We start from the raw sequence: 22,418 nt of genomic DNA on the forward strand, positions 1-22,418 counted from the left end.
GATGTACTACGTGGTATTATGTGTGTCCCTTACGTCATACCGGCATCCCAGGATAGTACTGCGCACGTAGCACAGTGACGACCTTGGGGTGGATTCGGATAACGTCAGCGCGTAGGGTCATACCCAATGGTGATAGGGCGTCGTCTCCACACAGCTTGGTATGATGTGCTTGCCGCGGTGTTCAGTCGTTTGGGAATGTACGTTAAATGATACACTTAGTCGATTCAGTGGATCCTGGATGATTGGCTGAAGAATCACTTCAGTACGATGGTACCTCCCTGACGCAAGACGTGACGACCCTTGAGCACGAAGGCACGACCCTTGAGCACGAAGGTACGACCCTTGAGCAGGATGGTATGACGCTTAAGTGTGATGGCCTAGTGTTACATGACTGACCCCTTGACACACACACACACACACACACACACACACCACAGCGCCGAGCCCACGTCCAACACGTCCCTCTTCCCCTTCCTACCCACCCATTAAAACGAGTCCTTGTAACTCTGCCAAGTACTGGATATTTGACCCACTTGGCCCCATTAAGCAGTGCAAATGTCCCATTAGGCTTAGCACGGTATCTTGCGGGCGTCCTTTATCATTAAACGAACGAGTTGCGACGCACAGTGTATCTCCTTTATTAACCCGACTGGACGCTGACTCGTACCAGTAAAGGAGGGAGATAAGAGAATGAAAAAAAAACCTTCCCCATAGAATGGAGGTCTCACGAATTGAAACCAATAACGTCTTCAGTTTCATATTAAAGATAACCTAGAACACTTCTGAGACCGAGGCGATCCAGATGAAGCAATCGAGAGAGAGACTGACCATCTCTTGTGACTTACAGTCGTGAAGGGAAGGTGGGTGGATGGTCGTGTGTGTACATATAGGTTACCTTAGGGTCGAATTACTTCTGCGTCGGTCGTTCTTGTGATCGTCACGCAGAGTTGATGAATGATTAGCCACGTCATCCTGACCTTTGATTAGAGGAGAAAAAAGTGGGCGAACAAGGCTGTTCCCTCCACCAGGTTTTAAGTGTGCTAACTCATCCACCCTTGAGTTATGTAGCTAGGACGTACATACACACCCACGGAAGCCACCAAACGTTCTTATTAAAAGGAATGATTATAACGACACTGTTTGATCAAGGTGATCAGCTGTGTCTCAGTCCTGATTATTATATGACCACTTGACTTTTTACCTTACGACCTCGGCCTCCGAAGACCTTGCTTGGCGGACATATTCCCGTCCCGGCGGTGATTTTTCTGTCTGTATTAACGGAAGCGAAATCATCCCAAGATTCTTGGTGACACAGGTTGGCCCAGGTACCGCCTCCACCTCGACCTCCAGTCTCCCTGCCCCGTCTGTAGCTCACTCTCGCTTCACAGTTCAATCCACGTCTGCCAACAGTACCTGATTCCTCATACGATGGTATGTTCCTCCTTTGAGCGGTGTGTAGTACTGCTCTCACACTCTGAGCGGCTTCTCCTCCACCCCTCTCACAGCCACGGTGGAATCATAAGCCTTCCGCCTCTCTCTTCAGCTATACCTCTCCATCCGCTGCGATCAGCGGCTTCCCTTATTTTTAGTGTTGAGACCAGCCGCCCGAGGATTGACCATTATGATACCTCCTCCTTCCCTTGAGCAACATAACTGTGTAATGCCGTTCCTTCGTTTGTCTTTTCCTCTTCCTCTAACCTTTTCACTGGGAGGGTTTGGTACACAAGCGCACGTGGAGCCCAGACTAATCTCTTGCACATTATTTTCTTTCTCATTTCTCCTCCCGAGTTGACCACGATTGGGGCATGTTTTTGCCTTTGTCAGAATCGTCCACTGTTAAAAGAAAAAAAATGTTTTCATGCAGCAGCAGACTCTTGTTACAGTCGAGGATGCCAGGAGAATTAAGCGCTGCGTGTGTTTGTGTTAATAGAGACATTGATCTCGCTTGACAGCTTACCTATGCGTGCAGGGTGAGGTAGTAAGAAGCATTTCTGTTTGCTTTGAAGCTCATTTCACTGTTAACACAGCGGGCAGGGATTGACGACGTGTGAGCACGGGTGAACCTAGAGGTCGAGGAATTGGCGAATGGATCATTGATGATTAAAGAGAGATAAAAAGACCAATGATTATATAGCCTGAGTGTGGATCTGTGTGATGGCTGGTGTGTGAGGCTGTAGATCCTGTGTGGCAGAGCGCCAGTGTCACAGCACCTGCATGTTGATTAGTAGTGTCTTATTAGCGACCTGTTGATCCCAGGTAGCGAACACCGGGAGATGATGTGTGGTGTAAGGTTGATGACAACCTGTTCCTTCCTTTACGATCGTGGTCTTCTCCTTCAGGTTGTGCTGCTGATGGTCCTGCTGCTCTCGGTCCGTCGCCACCACCGTCCCTACACTGTGGGTCTCCTTCCATCACTCCATCTTGTTCTAAGAAACCTCAAGACTCACTCTACTGTGACCGCCACGCCCTCTCCGCCGGTCGTGACCTAACAGACCGACCTTCCCTCGCTCCTTACCTGACACCCCCAACGGCTGACACAGACCTCACCTACCTCTTGCCCTCCTTCACCCTCTCGCCCACACATCCGTGCTACGGTCACTCATCTCCGCCTTCACCGACGCATCGGCCGCCCGTGACTGTGGCCCGCGTCCACACACTCCGCCATCAGCCCCAGGAGCATTGTAAAGGTAAGTGTACTGTTCTATGTCACAGCAGTAAAAGAACTGTTGCTCGTTGCAGTGGGAAGTGAACTGCTGCTTGTTACAACGGTAAGTGTAATATTGCTTGTTACAACGGTAAGTAAACTGTTAAGTGTCACAACGGCAATTGAACTGCTCCTTGTCAACACCAAACAGTTGGTTGGTGAGGAACGCGTGTTGTTTAGTGTATCTGGGAAGTCTCTGGACCCTCCTCTGATCCCTTAGTCCTCCTACCGGAGGCGGTGTAGTGGGTCGGACGTGCCTCCCTACCAGACCAGAGGACTTGCAGACCTCCGGCTGCGGAGGGACTTGTTGTGGTGGTGGGGGAAGCTGCTGCTCTGTGTGTGTTGACGCTCCGGCTTTGCGTAAACCAATAAGGGACAACAGCACCAGTCCCAGGCCCCGCTGGAAGATGGAACTTGACAGGATTTGGATATAGGACTTGTACAGTAGGTACCTGGCGTCAGCCGCCAGGCCTGAAGTTACCATAGGAATACTTCGTTCGCCACAGCTTCCTGGTCGAAGGGAACGAATTTATTATTTTGGCCTTATTAAATTTTCTTATACTGGGTCATCACAGTTCATATAACACCCGTGTGTCTGACGTATTAAGTCAATGATTTTTTTTTTGTCAACTTTTTGAAGTGAATGGGCGATACTTTTCAGTTGTTTTGTATCTTATTTCATCTTTGTTGCAAAATACATCTGTGCAAACGAGTTTTGTCTATTTTTTATCTCGCATAAATTCCAATCAGATTTCACTTAGCAGCGTGCCAGGCGCCTGAGTGTCAAACCACTTCACCGGCATTTGCACAAAGCGATCCTTTGAAAGGGACTGGGAAAAAGAAAATGGAAGTCATGTTTAACCCGTGGTTTGTTTTCATTCCCTAATCCTCAAGCCACAGCGGCGGGTCAAGGCCGGACCGTCGCGTCACGAGGGGTCGTTGGTGGGAATTCATGACGTGAATAAAACAGGTGTTGCACCCGTGTGCCGAGAAACATGAAAGGAATCCCGGATTTGTGTGTCTGCACCTTTGTCCTCAGCTTGTTGACCGAGCGTACCTGCGTTTGAAAGTCTGGCTTTGAGTTGCTGTGCACCGATGCTGGAAAACAACTGCTCTAAGGACGGTCGATGTGGCGGCAGTGTGAGCTACAGTGGATGTTGTTTTGATGACTGGATTTTGTGATGACTATCTCGTTTCGTGTGTGTGTGTGTGTTGACGGTTTGACTCGTGTGTAGAGAAACATGTAGGTGAACTGCGTGTGTGTGTGTGTGTGTGTGTGTGTGGGTAAAGTGTTTAACCCCAGAGCACTTTTGGGGTGACTTTTGACGTGTTCCCTGAAGGTCAGGTCAAAAGCAAGGAAAGCATCGTAGTCCAGGGTCGTACTGTCACGTTTTAGGGTCGTGCCGCCGTGGTCAAGGGTCGTATACTCGTGGTCAAAGTATCCGATGCCATACTTTGTGTGTTTTACTGTAATGACGTCAGAGCCATTGTTTTCAAAGACAACCAAGGCGCCTAATGTGACATCCTTGGTTCATACAGGGGATTGTAGTTCTATTATTAATATTATTATTATTATTATTATTATTATTATTATTATTATTATTATTATTTTTATTATTACGAAGCAATATGTGTGTGTGCGTGTCTGTGTTTGTGTGTGTTTGTAAGAGAGAGAGAGAGAGAGAGAGAGAGAGAGAGAGAGAGAGAGAGAGAGAGAGAGAGAGAGCAACGTTATGGCGGAGAGAAAAAAAAGGTTCAGATTGTAGAATGAAAGGGTGGGAGTACGCCAAGGAGCAGTCCTTTCCCCCCTTCCTCCTCTCCCTTCATACACTTTTTGGCCTAACCTTCCGCCACCTCCTGCAGCAGTGTGCAAGTCCTCCCCTGATGCAGATGACCACTCTACCCATCACTTAGAAAGCGTTGTCCCCCGCCCAACACACAGCTGCTAAACCAAGAGATACTCCACATCATTGCCTTCTTTAAAGAAACTCTGACTATAAAGCAATTAATAAATACATGACCACCCCCTTCCTCATTTTCTTTTTTTCAAACTCATGAACACGTCGGTTTGAGCAAACCCCTTTGAAGGTGAGGTCGGAGGAGGCTAAGGGGGGGTCGTAGGGTCGTCCTCCCGTCGTGGAGTACGACCGGCTCTGGGTACGATATGCAAGTGAATGCGTCTCAGCCACCGCAGGTTGACGGCGCGTTGCTCCACTGCCTTACTTCCAAGACGGCAGAGCCGCTCGCCAAGAAGCAAGACCAGTCAGCCGAACAGAAATGCGGCAACCGCCTTGAGTTATGGTGCTCCACACACACACACACACACACACACACACACACACACATATATATATATATATATATATATATATATATATATATATATATATATATATATATATATATATATATATATCTTCTGTTTCCCCTTTTAGAAAGTTAAAAGACAAGGAGGGGAGGGTTTCTGGCCCCCCGCTCCCGTCCCCTTTAGTCGCCTTCTACGACACGTGAGGAATGCGTGGGAAGTACTCTTTCTCCCCTATCCCCTATATATATATATATATATATATATATATATATATATATATATATATATATATATATATATATAGAGAGAGAGAGAGAGAGAGAGAGAGAGAGATGTGTGGATGTGTGTGTACAATCTTGTATATCGTGAATGATTACGGTAGAGACTAATGATGATGTGTCAACCCATGGGAAAAGAAAGAGTTACACCCAAATCGCTGGGGATTGGCCGTCCAGCCATTGGTGTTTATCTGGCCAGTTAACCCGAGATCAGCTGTTATATCCAGGGATGTGGCCAGGGAATGAACTGAATACCTCGTTAAAGACTGTTAATCCCCCAGTGCTGCTGTCTCCCCCCTTCCCCAGGACTTGGCAAGAGAAGTACTTCTGCTCGTCGACTTTATGGCACTTCCTTTCACACGATCGTTGTTGAGGTAACATGACCTGGTTGATTCTTATATATATATATATATATATATATATATATAGATATAGATATAGATAGATAGATAGATAGATAGATTAGATAGATAGATAGATATAGATAGATAGATATAGATATGATGTTTGCCAACGAAGTAGGAAAGTGACCCTACCTGTAGCCTGGCCGTCAGTAGAATGCAAGGCTGCATAGTATAGGCGTCGCGTTGCTTCCGTCCTACTGTGACCGTATATATAGCCAGGGATGTGTGTCTGTGGGAGGTGAAGCATCATCCCACAGGGACGAGTGTACACGTTATTATGGCTCAGCAGTGTGCCTTGTGGCCGCGCCGTTGCTGAAGACTGTCGAAACCAGGATTTGTGATGCGGTGAGGAAATGGAAAATTCTCTCTCTCTCTCTCTCTCTCTCTCTCTCTCTCTCTCTCTCTCTCTCTCTCTCTCTCTCTCTCTCTCTCTCTCTCTCTCTCTCGCTTGTAGCTTTCGCGCGCGCGCGCACACACACACACGTACAATCACACGTACCCGCTTGTAGGTTACGTCAAGTGTGGCGTCGCCTTGGTGTGGGTGGTGAGGTTGTTTCTGCCGCTGCCAAGTGAAGGCACATGACACAGGAGGGAACACAGCGCTTGTTTGTGGGCGCTGTCACGTCCGCTCGGCCTGGCTGCTGTTTAACTGATGATATTTGTGTGTCTTGAGGACGTGAGATTAAGGAAGAAATGGGTAGTTCCGCCACGCTTGAAATAATTTCGTCCTCGTCACACATGAGGACGAATGGGCGGGTGTTTCCGACTGTCTTGTGTTTCTCCGGGAGTGAGGGAGTGTGTTGCAAGGCTGGCGAAACAAGTCGTGGGTCCAGTGTGGGGAGGAGGGAGGGGTGTATATATGACAAGGAACCTTGGCCCCTTCCTTCGCCTCCTACTTCCTCACCACCACTACCACTGCTGGCTCTTCCTTCTCCATCTCCTCCCTAACCCTATTACCAAACCGCCCTCCCCCTCCTCTCTCTTTCACCACCACCATCACTCCTGATTCACCCCACCACCGCCTTTAACATTCACTCTCCCTCACTCTTCACCACCGTAGCTACTTTATCCTTTCTTCCCATGCCGTCACTCTCCCTCAACCCCTCCTTAGGACCACTTTCCCTCCTCCTCCTCCGCTGGCTGGCTGCCTGCCTGCACCCGCACCGCCTCACCCCTCTCTCCCGCCTCCCACATGACGTAACGCTGGCCGGAAGCAACTTGACTCCTTCGATATCCTCGTCTGACGGCGGCGTTCCAGGACCATATGTCTTCCTATATAATAGTCCCTACTGTTGGCCTCCTAGGCCGTGACCCGTCTGTATCCGGGCGCGTGTCACCTACGCGCGCTGCACTTCTCTGCCGACAAGCAGCACGTTAAAGATCTCTTGATGACAGAGTGTTTGTGTCGTCCTCCTCTTGGCCTGGGCTGCCACGGGAGAGATAGGTTTCCTTGGCGTATCGGTTGGACACTGTCAACAAGCGTTACTGACACACGTAATGCTTTTCGTAGTGATACAGAGAGTTTATACAGGCCCTCAGGAGCCTGAATATATATACTCAGTACTTGATATTGGCATAGTATTATTATATTATCTGACTTCCAGCCGTAGACCTAAGGAAATGGTTAAGAAGAAGATCAATGTTATTGGTGTTTCTCCTTTTGAATTTCATTTTAGGTCACTGATTTTAAAAGATGACATTGTAACAAGAAATTTGATATATATATAATTGCCATGTACTGCCATAGCTCCGTCTTGTACTGTCATTCCTTCCGTACACGAACGACTCCCTCCACACTCGTATAGTTCTCAGGCATTTAATCCCCATCACGTCCTCCCTCCTTTCTTGGGCGGGCATTCACGACTCTAAAACATGCACCTGTACAACACCGCTGGGATTACTGTACCATCATGTATTACAAGTAGCAGATCACATATACGCTAACCTGCCGAATCCAAATGCCTGTTTACTGACCTAGCCCTGAGGATGAACAGCTGGTTTGAGTGGGGGCTTAACGGCTCGGCCCAGCGGTCGGACCCGGGCGTGTGTGTTTTAGTTTCCCAGATACCTGGTGCGTGTCTGTCATGACGTAACTCGGGCTGATACTTTCTTTTGTTTTTTTTCCCCTCCTTGTTGACGACCCAGCTGTAATGTTTACAATTATATGTCCGTCATGCATGTCTGAACAACCGAGACGTAGAAGAAAATAACACAGCCTCGTCTTAGCTTCGTCTCTTTGACCATGACGGTCCAAGCTACTTCGGAGGTGCGATGCTGGTGCCCTAAGAGTAAACATTCTTTCGAAGTTTTATATATATATATATATATATATATATATATATATATATATATATATATATATATATATATATATATATATATCCTTTGTGATGGCGACCTGCTGAAGGAAAGGGAAGGGATCCGAAGGCGAATCGTTTATTTCGGAGGTAAACAGATGGTGGAGTGGTTGCATAACCACGACTCTCGCTGCTGGAGATTGGAGTCCATCTGGGTCACTTGACGCTCGTGCTAAAGTTGTTGCCGCGTCGTAAATCAGGTCATTGATGTGATTTTGTTTTCATGTTGCTGCTTGAAATTCGTGCGTTTAAAAGACGGGTTGAAGTCTGGGTATTTTTTTCCCTGGTGCTGTGATGGCGTCCCTCCTGGAACTGTTGGAAGGGGGACTGCCTGGATCGCCTCTCACCTGACCTGGACTTTAAGAAAGATATATTAAGAGCCAAGTGTTCCAGGCAAGAGCGAGAGTGTGTGTGTGTGTGTGTGTGTGTCTTTACCTCCTGGATGTGACAGCATCACCATCGCTCATGTGTTGGCTTGGAATTCCTTTCCTCAGAATGACTCACCCAACGCCCTCAGCATGAACAGGCACTCAAAACCTCGACATGGCATGCACCCGACTCCTTCAGCATGAACACGCATTTAAGTCTTCAGTATGGCACACACTCACCTCCCTCAGCATGGCACACACTCATCTCCCTCAGCATGGAGACACTCTTCTCCCTCAGCATGGCACACACTCATCTCCCTCAGCATGGCTCACACTCATCTCCCTCAGCATGGCACACACTCATCTCCCTCAGCATGGCACACACTCATCTCCCTCAGCATGGCTCACACTCATCTCCCTCAGCATGGCACACACTCATCTCCCTCAGCATGACACACACTCATCTCCCTCGGCATGGCACACACTCATCTCCCTCAGCATGGCACACACTCATCTCCCTCAGCATGGCACACACTCATCTCCCTCAGCATGACACACACTCATCTCCCTCGGCATGGCACACACTCATCTCCCTCAGCATGGCACACACTCATCTCCCTCAGCATGGCACACACCCAACTTCCTCAGCATGAACATGCACCCAGGTCCCTCAGCATGGCACACGCCCATCCCCCTCAGCATGACATAAGAAAAACCTTCCGTAAAGCAATGGTATATTTCTTTCTCCCTTTACTGTAAGTACTTTTTCCCTCATGTGTTTATACACCATAATCATATCATCCGCCTCCTCGGGTTACGCCCGTCTCGCCGTGACCACACCTCCTCTAAGGCCTTCAAGGAAGTTGTTTGCTAACCGCTGGAGTACAACAGTCCTTGAGCACAGCGGTACGATTACGATCCATGGGTCGTACTGCCGTGGCCAGGGGGGCGCATGGTAAGTGCTCATAGAGAAGAGATGCTACAAGCAACGCCAGTCGGCGTTTCGCCTCAGCTTGCACGGGAGATGAGGAAGGTGTTCCCGAGTAATAGCACTACCTCGTCCTCGGTGTCTGTCCTGGTATACTCTCCTCCTACCGGATCATCCTCCCTCTCGTGCGGCAGCGCCCCTTAAAGACAAGCATGCAGAACGCTCTCTCCTCCCGCAACACATCCAGTAATAATCACATGCGTCTACAGGTTATTGTGATGGCTTTTATCCCCCTCCCTCCACCCTTCCTTGGGATGGGTTATTGTGATGGTGCATGACCACTACGACCGGGTTCCTGAATTACCATTATTGGTATTACATTATCCGACTCATTCATGTGTGTGGTTATTCGGTGACAGTTATTCCAAGGTCAACACTTATTTTGTTAGCTCAGGGTGTTCGTTTGGTTAAACTGTTGCGAGGGATGCAGTTCGTATGGCTGGAGAGAGAGAGAGAGAGAGAGAGAGAGAGAGAGAGAGAGAGAGAGAGAGAGAGAGAGAGAGAGGCATATATGGAAATGCCATCGAGAGACGTAACCTTATTGCGTGGATTATATCACCAGTATATCTTGCGACAGGGGTGGGGGGGAAACTCTCACCAAGGTGACCAGGACCAGGCATCTCTGGTGTCCATGGCTCACGACATCTTATTTCCTACTGTGCCGCCGTGGGTAAACAACAACCACCCAGACTGCCAAGGTTTGCATTTGTTTTGTTTTCATCGGTACTCTCGTCCAGTCGGGACGCATCAGAGGTACGGGGGCGTGTCGTCCTGCGCTTCATAACCACAGTGAAGGCTGGACGGTGGCCGAGTCATGAGGGGGAATGACGGGCGAGAGTTGGTGGTGGAGTAGGTGGCAGTAGGTAGTGTTTAGGTACACTCATGGTGAGGTACAGAGGGGAGGGATAGGAGTTCCTGGGAGGTGTGGTGGGACTAGGGTGCAGATGGACAGCCGGGGAGGGGTGTGTGGTAAATCGCAGGATGTACTCGTTACCGGTATAGCAGGGTGAGGCACTACGGATGATAAGAGTGGAAGTGGGAGGGCTGCGTTAGGGACAGGTTTGCTTAGGGTGAGGAGGGAGGCTGGGCTGCAGGTGTCGGTGCAGGTGTAGCACCACCTTAGCTGATCCATGGCGAGCAGGAGGCTGAGGTGTATGGATGGAAGGTCTGAGGCTGAAGCGGGGCTCTAGCCACTGCAGGTACGTAACACGGGTGAGCTGTGGCATCTTGTCACCCTCCAGATAACCGCGAGATACACAAGAAGGTTATATCTCTCTCCTTGTTACGATCATGTTGCACCGCCGACATACACGTGCCTTGTGTTGGTGTTTATGGGTTTTTGTATATTTGTGTGTGTTTGTGCCACGCATAGTTTCTTTGTGATGACGATTTCATTAATTCAGTCGTCCGTCTCCCAGAATATCTTGGGTGAGCCATAAGATTCAGGAGGTCACTATTATACCCATGATTCGTAGTCATGCATCCTCGTACTCGCACTCTTTGGCAGCGTATCGCACCACCGCCAAAAGCCCTTCCCGCTCTCCCAACAACCACTTCTCCTAACGCTAGTGATGTCTTACCGGCTCTCAGGATTGGCAGACTTTGTAGCTTCGGGCTGGTGAGCCAGTGGACACGAGACTTACTCCTCGTTGACTGTCTCACGGTCCTCAACAACCCTGTCAGTGTTCCCAGCAGCCACCTGTCCTCCGCTCTCACAGTGTCCCCAGCTTACCTACCACTTTCACAGTGCCCTCAACATACATAACGTTCTCACAGTGCCCCTAGCACACTTTCCACTCTTGCACTGTCCCCTAGCATACTTTCCACTCTCACCGTGTCCCCAGCATACTTTCCACTCTCACAGTGTCCCCCTAGCATACTTTCCACTCTCACCGTGTCCCCAGCATACTTTCCACTCTCACAGTGTCCCCCTAGCATACTTTCCACTCTCACCGTGTCCCCAGCATACTTTCCACTCTCACAGTGTCCCCCTAGCATACTTTCCACTCTCACCGTGTCCCCAGCATACTTTCCACTCTCACAGTGCCCCTAGCACACTTTCCACTCTCACCGTGTCCCTAGCATACTTTCCACTCTCACAGTGTCCCCCTAGCATACTTTCCACTCTCACCGTGTCCCCAGCATACTTTCCACTCTCACAGTGTCCCCCTAGCATACTTTCCACTCTCACCGTGTCCCCAGCATACTTTCCACTCTCACAGTGTCCCCCTAGCATACTTTCCACTCTCACCGTGTCCCCAGCATACTTTCCACTCTCACAGTGCCCCTAGCACACTTTCCACTCTCACCGTGTCCCTAGCATACTTTCCACTCTCACAGTGTCCCCCTAGCATACTTTCCACTCTCACCGTGTCCCCAGCATACTTTCCACTCTCACAGTGTCCCCCTAGCATACTTTCCACTCTCACCGTGTCCCCAGCATACTTTCCACTCTCACAGTGTCCCCCTAGCATACTTTCCACTCTCACCGTGTCCCCAGCATACGTGCTACTCTCACAGCGTCCCCAGCATACTTGCCACTCTCACAGTGCCCCCCGGCCATCTCCACTGGCGACTCGTTGCAGGGTTGTCTCCAACATACTAATCTGTAATTATCTTTCTGCTCTGATTCCTACGCCTCCGCCCTTTGTCATTGGATTATATCCAGCACGTCGACAGGGTCCAGCTGTTGTTGTTGTAGCTAGAAATAGATCTGTGGTGACGAAGGTAGATTGTACGAATGTCCTTACAGGTTCCAGGGCCTCTCAGGAACCACGACTATAAAGGAGGCTGCCGAAGGAGGTGTTGGTGGTTGAGAAGGAGCCACGTCGTCACTAAGTGTTTTTGGAGATGCCTGGGCCTTGTGTTTTGTAGGTTCTGTACGGAAGAGCAGAGACCATGACCCGAGCTCATTTTCAGCAAATACCATGACCCGAATTCAGTTTCAAGTAGGGGATAACCGATGAACTTCATGCGTCTCGTCAGGGAGTGAGATAGCTTGTTCATAAGCGTACTTCAGGGGAAGCCGATGCATAGTCAACGGGAGAAAACGTTCTCATAATGTCTCACTAAGTTGGAGAATAAGGATTAATGGTAAGAACTGCTGGCATTGAGGGAGTAGGGTGGCGAAACAAGAGAGGGTGTAGGTAAGAAGTTAAGGGAAGGTCCTTCCTTCCTCGTGGCTGAGGGGGGGGGGTCATTAATAGGAACTAGTGTCTTATGTGGTTATCGTGTCGTGATTGTAGCCTAGGCTATGTTGCTATATACGAGCGATCCCCTGTGTCTGTCATACGCTGTCATTTTGTTCGTCAGCCTTCAAGGCACTGGGGAAAAAGTGATGTGTAATTTGTAGAGATTACTCTTAATGTAACCTTACATGGATTATATTGATTTAAGGTGATGGCTTATTGGTTTCGGGTTTGATTTTTTTTTCCGTCTGATTCTTGAAGCTGTTTAAATGGTCCATTTTTTTTTTTTTCATCAGTCCTTCAGTATACAGCGAAACACTCAAGGAGATTGGAGTGAAAGACAAGAGACCAACTTCCCATCCTCTATATATACTTGTATGACTGCTATGATATTCGGCCCCATTCCCACTGAAAAATAACTTTAAAAATCGTACGAAATTAAAGCTTAATTTGTAGATGTAATATAGAACTGTATCTAGAATGACAGTCTATCTTTATAGATGTGAAGGTGTATTCAGAGGAAAACGTAATAAAACGCTTCGAACTCACATATTCTCTAGACTGTTTTGATTCCAATTTCATAGAAAATACGCTAATTTCCCCCAATTTTAACCCCCCTCCCCCCCCCTCATTCTCCGGCCCTCTGTGTGTGTGTGTGTGTGTGTGTGTGTGACACTCGTAGAGAATGACACTGTCAAGAGAACCCCGTGCCCACGGGTTGGACCGGGATGCGATAATCTCATGAGGCGTTGAGACAGGTGGGTAGATCTGTTGGTGTGGGGTGCGTGATAGACACTCACTTCCACAACGAGGCTTATCCCAAAAGGGTCTCTCTGTCATGATCCCTTCCCCCTGGACTGACTCGACGCATGATCATCTTGATGATGCGTAGTCTTGATGACGTGTAGTCTTGATGATGATGCGTAGTTTTTATGATGATGCGTAGTCTTGATGATGCGTAGTCTTGATGATGCGAAGTCTTGATGTGTAGTCATGATGCGTAGTTTTGATGATGCGTAGTCTTTATGATGATGCGTAGTGTTGATGATGCGTAGTGTTGATGATGCGTAGTCTTGATGAAGCGTAGTCTTGATGATGCGAAGTCTTGATGTGTAGTCATGATGCGTAGTCTTTATGATGATGCGTAGTCTTTATGATGATGCGTAGTGTTGATGATGCGTAGTCTTTATGATGACGCGTAGTCTTGATGATGATGCGTAGTCGATGACGCGTAGTCTTGATGATGCGTAGTCTTAATGAGGGCGTAGTCTTGATGATGCGTAGTCGATGACGCGTAGTCTTGATGATGATGCGTAGTCTTGATGATGCGTAGTACATGCGTAGACGATCCGGGTGGAATATTTCGATTGCTTTTCTGGTAGTTTGGCAGGTGGTGGTGGAGGGCGTGTCGTGGTAGCAGTTGATGCAGAAGGGGGAAGTTAGAGCTGGTAGTGGTCACAGAAGTCCTGGGACGGAAGGGCTTGATCCCACCCGTCGCCAAGGACGGGTGACCCGCCGCTAGACGGCGTTCTCTCTCTCTCTCTCTCTCTCTCTCTCTCTCTCTCTCTCTCTCTCTCTCTCTCTCTCTCTCTCTCTCTCTCCCTCTCTCTCTCTCTCTCTCTCTCTCTCTCTCTCTCTCTCTCTCTCTCTCTCTCTCTCTCTCTCTATGTGTCTCTGTCTGTCAGTCTTTTAATCCTTTTCCTCTCTCTCTCTCTCTCTCTCTCTCTCTCTCTCTATGTGTCTCTGTCTGTCAGTCTTTTAATCCTTTTCCTCTCTCTCTCTCTCTCTCTCTCTCTCTCTCTCTCTCTCTCTCTCTCTCTCTCTCTCTATCTATCTATCTATCTATCTCTGTCTATGTCAGTCTTTTAATCCCTCTCTCTCTCTCTCTCTCTCTCTCTCTCTCTCTCTCTCTCTCGCACAACAGGCTATAATGCTGTTGATTTCCTGCAGGATCAAACAAGTCGTTGATCTTAATCTGTGTTATATATTATACCTCTTAACGGTGTGTGTGTGTGTGTGTGTGTGTGTGTGTGTGTGTGTGTGTGTGTGTGTGTGTGTTGATGAAAGCCAGGTGTCATACAGAAAGAAGAAATACCTTATTACAAGACGAAAAAAAGAAAATTTCTTTCATTACACCAACACGAAGTTAACCTCAAGGTCTGTAGGATTAATACAGGGGGAGAGGATTGGAAGAAGAAAAAAACCAAACCACTGGCCACACCCTCGTTTTCAGAATCTATTATTATGAACTATAAATAAACATGACAAATGTTGTCCAGAAGTAGAAACGTTTAAGGTCGCAAAATTCACCTGATATATATATATTTTTTCCTCCCCTTTTGTGATGCAGAAAACATCGGGAGGGGAGGGGGAAGTTATCACTGTGAGGCTAACGGGAGGATTGACTTACCTTCACAGTTGTTGCCATTTGAGGTGACACCTCCTCCGTCTTCCTCTGGAAAGGGAGCAGCAGCTCTTGTGGTCGAAGTGGCTTGCTTCTTGACGAAGGCTGGCTGCCTCAAACTACCCGTGGGATTACTATTTGTATAGACACGCATATAAGCCTAAGCCAGGTGTTTGTGTGTGTGTGTGTGTGTGTGTGTGTGTGGGAGGGAGGAAGGGAGATGAGAGACCCAAGGGTAGGGAGACATCAGGAGAGGAAGACGACTGGATGACCACGAGAGGAGAGGTGACCCATCCTAGGCACAGGGATGGGTGTGGGTGGGGTTGGGACAGCCAGGCGTGTCCGGTTGGGACAAGGCAGGACACCCGGCTGACCATCCAAGCACACTGACTTTGGGTGGGCGGAGGGGGATGGACTAAGGGGAAGACCCGTAGCTGCTTCCGTAGGGCGCCATGTCGGGAGGTTGAGGCGAGGGAGGGGCTGTGGGGAAGAGAGGAGGTAGCAAGCGGAGGAAGAGTTTAAGGAAGGTAGGGACGGAGGGGGTGGAGGAGGAGGAGGAGAGGGCGACGGAGGAGGTGAAGGCAAGGTGGATCAGAGATGAGGAGGACTTGTGGGTGAGTGCCACAGTTTCGTTGGGCCAGGGAGTGTGGCGGTGACGCAGGCGGCGGGAGCAGTAGCTGCACCAGCAGCTTGATTCGCCGTACTCCACCTCTGGGAGATGATTATAGTGGCACATTGCTCCTCGCGTTATCTCTCCTCGGACTGTCCCTCATATTTCCATCAGTTATTTCCGTTTGGTATTTCATCTCCGCTTCGTAGATCAGCGTTGGTGTGGGTGTCTGAACCACTCACGCGTCCGTGAATGATTCACTGATTCCACAAAAACCTGGACAATATTTTGTTCTTGAGAAGAGAACGTTCGTAAATTGCCTCACGTCTGTCCGACCCTCAGTGCACTTGGGAGCCTCTGTTATTCTGGTAGAGTCAGAGAAATTGCTTTCTGAGTTTTTCTTATGTTATTTCCTCGTTACCACGAAGACGTTGTCATATCATTACGCGGTGATTGGCACTGCTGAAATTATTGCCCGTTAAAAGCCGTGTGAGAAATTTTGCATTTCAACATGATGATTGAGATGGATGTGCTGGTTCTTCGTGGTTTCCATACATTATACACGACAGCTGGAAAGTGGATGTGAGGAAGTAAGGCTCGCTTGTTCGTGTTGTTACCCTGCTAAAGAGCACGTTATGGGATACAACGAATTTGAATGTTGTGGTATACGGGGGGCGGCAACGTGCTGTTTATTCAATATCCATTGAGTTACTATGTTACTTGTCGTGCCGTAACCTGTGTTGTTTGTCGTTGGTTATTACCATTTTTAGATATCATTGAGATGTGGGTTTTCATAAACATTCAGAGTATGTATTGATGTTATTTTCATAATGATGTAGATCGAGCCAGACTGGTTCCGAGGAAGATTGCAAACCCTTCTGGCTGTCATGTGTTCCGCCTCAATCATGTAATACGTTTTCTTTTAAGCATTTTCTTTTTTCCTTGGGAGTGAGTGAGACAATAGATTTCCATACACTGTCCTCAATCGATGTTATTCAACAATAGTTTTTCTTTTACTCCCACGTTTAACCGCAACACTAGGCATTCACTGCCAGCGTTATCCTGTATTAAGCCAGGGAGCCCCTCAGACACTGACCCAGAAGAGCCGATGCCAGGCCAAGAGGAGGCAGCAGCACTGTCTGTGTTGTGGACAGGTGAGGGAGAGGGAGGAGAAAAGAACGAGAGAGAGAGAGAGAGAGAGAGAGAGAGAGAGAGAGAGAGAGAGAGAGAGAGAGAGAGAGAGAGAGAGAGAGTTTGCCGAAGTGGTAGCGCTGGCGCGTAGCGATCACTGCCCTGAGAGAGAGAGAGAGAGAGAGAGAGAGAGAGAGAGAGAGAGAGAGAGAGAGAGAGAGAGAGAGGAGTAGAATTAGATCAGGACCTGGTGGTTGGCGTGGAAATATCGGGATCAAGGTCATTTGTCTCAGTTGTGAACTGAGTAGTTGAGAAAAGGGGGGGTTGGGTTAAGGTCAGGTGGAGAGGATGGGAGGAGGAGGTGCAGGAGCAGGAGGAGGAGGAGGGATTCACGTGTGAGTCGCTCGTACGAGAGGGTCGCCTCTAGTCACAGGTCATCACAGGCGGGTCGTCTGGTTTGTCTTTGCCGGGTGTGTGTGTGTGTGTGTGTGTGTGTGTGTGTGTGTGTGTGTGTGTGTGTGTGTGTGTGCAGCCCCTCCTTGACGCGTTACCCGTACGACAGTAGGAAGAGGAAGCGGCAGACGAGGTCAGGCCAGGTATGGGAGGGAGTCTTGGGGTGGTGGGGAGAGGGAAGGAAGGTATAAGGTGAAGGCAAGGGGTAAGAGGAAGGTCGGGAGGTGGGTGTAGAGAACAGTATAACGTACGGGTCTTGGTATTATGTTGCTAGGCAGTGGCCCGGGCAGGGAGGCTGGATGTGTAAGTGTGTGGGAGGGAGCCAGTTTGTTAAGGTTAGGTCACCTACGTCGTGATCCCTGCAAACGGAATTGATGCAGACCTCCTGACCAGGTCGTGTGTGGGGATATGCAACGTTTGTATAGTGCATGTCCCCTCACCCGTCACTGTTGCTGTTATTTCTAGGAGAATGGAGGGATATACTCGGGTAAGGTGTCGCATGTGAAAAAATTTGGTTTATTTGTTTTTTTATTTTTAAAGTGTATGTTGCAGAGCCTCTCCTGCTTGTTGTGAAGGATAACGTGAAGTGTTGATACTTATTACTTGAACTGTACATTGCTGGTCCTTTTTTTCTCGTTCTTTCTTTTTACATTGTATGTTCGTTTCGTTAGAAGTGTGTACCGCTTGCTTGAACACCATCTGGTGTGTGGAAGGTTGACCCCTTTGAGCACGACGGCACGATTCTGAGCACGATGGTTCGATCCTTAAGTACGAGGGTACGATCCTTGAGTACAGTGGTTCGGCCCTTGAAGATAATGGTATAACTATTGGATATGGTGGCATGGCCTTTTGATCTGACCCTCATGGGTCAAGGTCAAAGGCCATAGTATCATACGCAAGTGTTGCACCGTAGCATTCAAGGGTCGCAACGTAACACTTAAGTGTTGTAACGTCGTGTTCAAGCAGCTAATCTGACTGAAAGAAGCTGGCTGAAACATGTGACAGACGGTATACGAAGAGTATCTATCTATCAGACAGACCCACTCGGCTAGGATGACAGGTAGACATCCGGATAGACAGAAAGGTATGATTAGGAAGGTAAACAGGAAGAGATAGTTTAGGGAGTGACTCCATTGGGGAAATATACCCAATGATCGCCCGACCCAAACACCGTGAGATTAGAATAAGCATCTGTAAGATCCTGGTACAGTTTTCCTCCTCCTCCTTCTCCTCCTCCTCCTTGCCATGCACGGGCCCGGGCTGTGATGGAGAACGAGTAGCTGGGGCCCTCAAGGTGAAGAAGTTGGGCCCGTCCAGCCGCCTTCTGCGTCTAGTAGCACGAAGCTGGCGTGTTCGTTGGGGACGTTGTGTGAAACATTGCCATGCGTGGGACAGTAGTGGGCATAGCACTGCACACGTACTGTATTCTTCTTCTTCCTCCTTCTCCTCCTCCTCCTCCTCCTTTTTCTCTTCTCCTCCTCCTCCTCCTCCTCCTCCTCCTCCTCTCTACCTCTATTTGTAAGGTGATGGATGTATCTGGCAGGAACACGCTGAGGTCGACGCTGGCACCCTTGTCGGGCGAGTTGTGTATTAGTCTCCAGCGGGTCATGTTGCGCCAGCGTGGCCGGACGGGACGTTTAGATAATATTTCAGGACTGAGTTTTCAACTGTATTCCGGAAATCGCTGACGATTTCTAAGCAGTTCATTCGCGGCGGCGTAACTGGAGCGGACGCCGAACCGTGCCGATTACAAAGCATGTCCTGAAACACGGGTGAAGGATTGCTTGCGCTGGAACGGATAGAAATGTGCTTGCCCTAATGTTGTCGACGTGAGGAGAGAGGCTCAGGGGACGTGCATCGCTGATGTCCATAAGGAGGGCAGGTAAAGGAGTGGTAGGACAGAACCATTAGCAGCGACAGGAGATATCTGCAGCAAGAGCGAGATCAGCGCCTACAGCGTTCAAGCTGCACCAGCAGAGTGCAGCGAACTGCAACAGCAGTAGCAGCATCGTTAGCAGCACCAGCAGTAGGAGGAACACCAGAACACCAGCAGGGACACAGCTGTTCAACAAGCGGGAACAGCATCTTCTTAGGGCCCCTGCCTTGCAGCAGTACCGTACGGCAGGAGCAACACCTTTGTAGTAGCGACGTCGGCACCTGCAGGAGACAACATACAACAGCAGCAGCAGCATGGGACATGACCAGCTGCAGCAACAAGCTGGAGCCCGGCGGTAACGAAGTCAGCAGCAGGTCCAGGAGGCATGAGGGCAGGAGGCAAGCACAATAGTGTAATTCCCCGGCCACGCGTGGAACACGTGCGGGTGCGGGCGTGGACGTGACCTCCACGTGGTCCCTGCCAGGCCACGCCCACCCTCACCACCACCCCCAGGTCCTCGGGTCGCTGACGTAACCCCTTGAAGATAACCTTGTCTTGTTGGGGGTGTGTGGGGGAGGGGGAGGGAGGCGTTTGTCTGCGCCTCCCCCTACCTCATATCTCGCGTCCGGTGGATAGATACAACAGATTGATCGTCTGTCACATGACCTTTGGTAATGCAGCCACACACACACACACACACACACACACACACACACACAGACCTAACGAGCCTAAATCGTTAGAATTATAAAGGAAGAAAATCCACCTATAGGCGACCACCCCATCGTGAAGTGGTAAGGCTGGCCAGTATATCAGCGTCCATCATGTGGGAGCAGCGTGGGTGGGTCCAAGATTCTCCTTGAGTCGCCTCGGGCCGTCTAGCGACCATCCCCCCCTGATACGAGACAATGGGACCGTCTAGCGACCCGCCTGATATGACATTGTCTCGTCACCGCTGCAGCTGGTATTGTGCTGCGTGGGTGTCTGCTCCCTCCTGACGTGATCGGACAATTCCCTTTTTGGGTGTTTCCTCTTTTTTTTTCTTCCCTATTTTCCTCTAGCAAGGTTGCCCGTTTTTGCTGATGATGACGGCGAATGTTGTGGGAAAACCTGGCCTTTCGGTGCTGTGTCATTATCTCGTGCTGGCCGGTCGAGCTGGTCGGTTGCGAGGGGAGGAGTGAAGTGAGGAAGGTCTCACTGGGGATGAGAGGAAATGGGACTTTTAGGGACAGTGAGGGATCGGGACGTGGGGTCACGGGGGCATTGGGGCGGTGAGGAAAATGATCATTAGGGGCAGATTATTGTTCGTGACGTGGGGTGGAGAGGGAGGAACAGCTGTTTAGGATGTCCAGATGGTGGTGGTGATGTGGCGTGAGTTCAGTCAGTAGAGATAGATGATTGATGGGGAATGGGTTTGTAGGATATGGGGTGTTCACGGAGGACATGGGTCGGTGTTCTATATGTAGGTACGTGGGTCAGACCTTATGGGTCTTTGGTGAGGTTCATGAGGCATATAGTGATGGTCTAGGTATGAGGGTGTGGGAACCATTGGCGTTTTAAGCGACCTGGGTTGATAAGGACGTGGCCAGGACCGGGTTGTGGTGGGGGCGGGTGTAGGTGAGGACCGGGGAGGAGTGATGAGGACCCTGGCAGGACCCGTTGTGGTGGAGGGAGGTGTAGGTGAAGACGTAAACTGGTATGAACTGGGTTTGTAGAGGACGTGGGTTGGGTTGCTGGTCTTGTGGGTCACATTCAGGTTAACGTTGAGGCTCCTTAAGGATATGAGGTTACCATGAACACACCACAGCGGCTCATTTTCTTTTCTTTCTTTTTTTTCTAGTTTTTCTAACAGCAGACCTGCTAATGTTTTACTGTTTTTTTTTTGCATGGTTTTATACGCCCTTGCAATGGTTTTTGGTCACCCTCCCCCCATGGATCAGTTGTTGTATGGCGTACCTGAGGCTGCTGCATCAGAGAGGTCGTGTTGGTGAGAGGTCTCGTCGTCGTGGACTCACACCGCTCGTAGGGTCGGTCGTGTTATGCCGTGAGCTCACGTTAATGGCAGGGCTTTTTGTTATGCCGCTGGCTGACTCAACTGTGGTGGTGTTGAGCTCCCACCAGCGGCAGGGTTGTGTTGTGAGGTCATGCGAATGGTAGCGGGGTGTGTTGTAAGGTCATATGAATGGCAGGGTTGTTTTTGTGAGGTCTTACGAATGGCAGGGTTGTTTTGTGAGGTCATACGAGTGGAAGGGTTGTGTTGTGAAGGCATATGGATGGCAGGGCTGTGTTGTAAGGCCATGTAAGTGACAGGATTGTGTTACGAGGTCATGCGAATGGCAGGGTTGTGTTGTGAGGTCATACAATTGGTAGGGATGTGTTGTGAGGCCATACGAGTGGTAGGGTTGTGTTGTGAGGTCATTGCGAGTGGCAGGGATGTGTGTTGTAAGGCCGTGCAAGTGGCAGGGTTGATATCGTAAGCTAGCAAGATAGGGAGAATTCCCTCACACGAACATTTAAGAACCATTTGCCAAGATCTTAATAACTCCCGTGTTACCTCACTATGGTCCAAACTTAGGGAAGTGTTACGTAACTTCGCTTCAGGGAGGGAGGGATGGAGAGTGCTTAGCTGCAGAGAGGGAGGGAATGAGTGAGTGTTTTGCCCAAGGGAGGAGGGAGGGAGTGAGTGAACGTTTAGCCTGCGGGAGTACTTACACAATGAGGTATCGCGACGAGATGTAGCCCATAGGCAGGACCAGCGCGTAGCGCTCACCGCAGGCAAAGGGGTTACGGAGGATCGATAGTCGTGTGCGTCGCGTGTTTTCAGGTGTTATGTGTGAGATGGAGAGATTGTGTGTCTGTGGAGTGAACACCAAGAACCGCGTGTGTATTGAGGAGACAAAATAGCTACCTAGGCCAGAGGAGCGAAACTTGACCGCCGCTGAAGTGCTGGCTCCCTTCACGGCTTTCCATAACCCCCCCCCCCCCCCCAACCACCACCACACACACACACACACACACACACACACACACACACACACACTTCCCTGGTCGATGGCTACCTACTTTCTACCAGCGAGGGAGTAGATATGTGTCTGTCCTTGAAGAGGGAGTGAGTGTTTAGCCCTAGGAAGAGAGAGAGAGAGAGAGAGAGAGAGAGAGAGAGAGAGAGAGAGAGAGAGAGAGAGAGAGAGAGTTTAGCCCTAGGGAGGGAGATGAAAAACTGAATGGGTAAAAGAACTGTGGACTTGCCCTTGTGGAGTCACCTCTACATCCCCAGGAGTGAGGGATGAAACTACATGCAAGGAGGAGTCACCATAACCTGGTAATTGTGGTAAGGGACGTCTGTCAG

The 22,418-nt window shown here is 49.5% G+C and overlaps 1 protein-coding gene across 1 annotated transcript in view; it reads left to right on the forward strand.

The window, feature by feature from the left end:
* The first annotated feature begins 2,339 nt into the window (after positions 1-2,339).
* The window catches only part of NaPi-III (Na[+]-dependent inorganic phosphate cotransporter type III), a 319,898-nt gene continuing 299,819 nt past the window's right edge, over positions 2,340-22,418 (forward strand). Inside the window, exon 1 of the mRNA XM_071668644.1 lies at positions 2,340-2,687. The gene's annotated coding sequence lies outside the window, so the exon portion shown is untranslated. The remainder of the gene's footprint in view (positions 2,688-22,418) is intronic.

Source organism: Panulirus ornatus, chromosome 13, assembly GCF_036320965.1.
Source record: "Panulirus ornatus isolate Po-2019 chromosome 13, ASM3632096v1, whole genome shotgun sequence".
NCBI classification, from domain to species: Eukaryota; Metazoa; Arthropoda; class Malacostraca; order Decapoda; family Palinuridae; genus Panulirus; species Panulirus ornatus.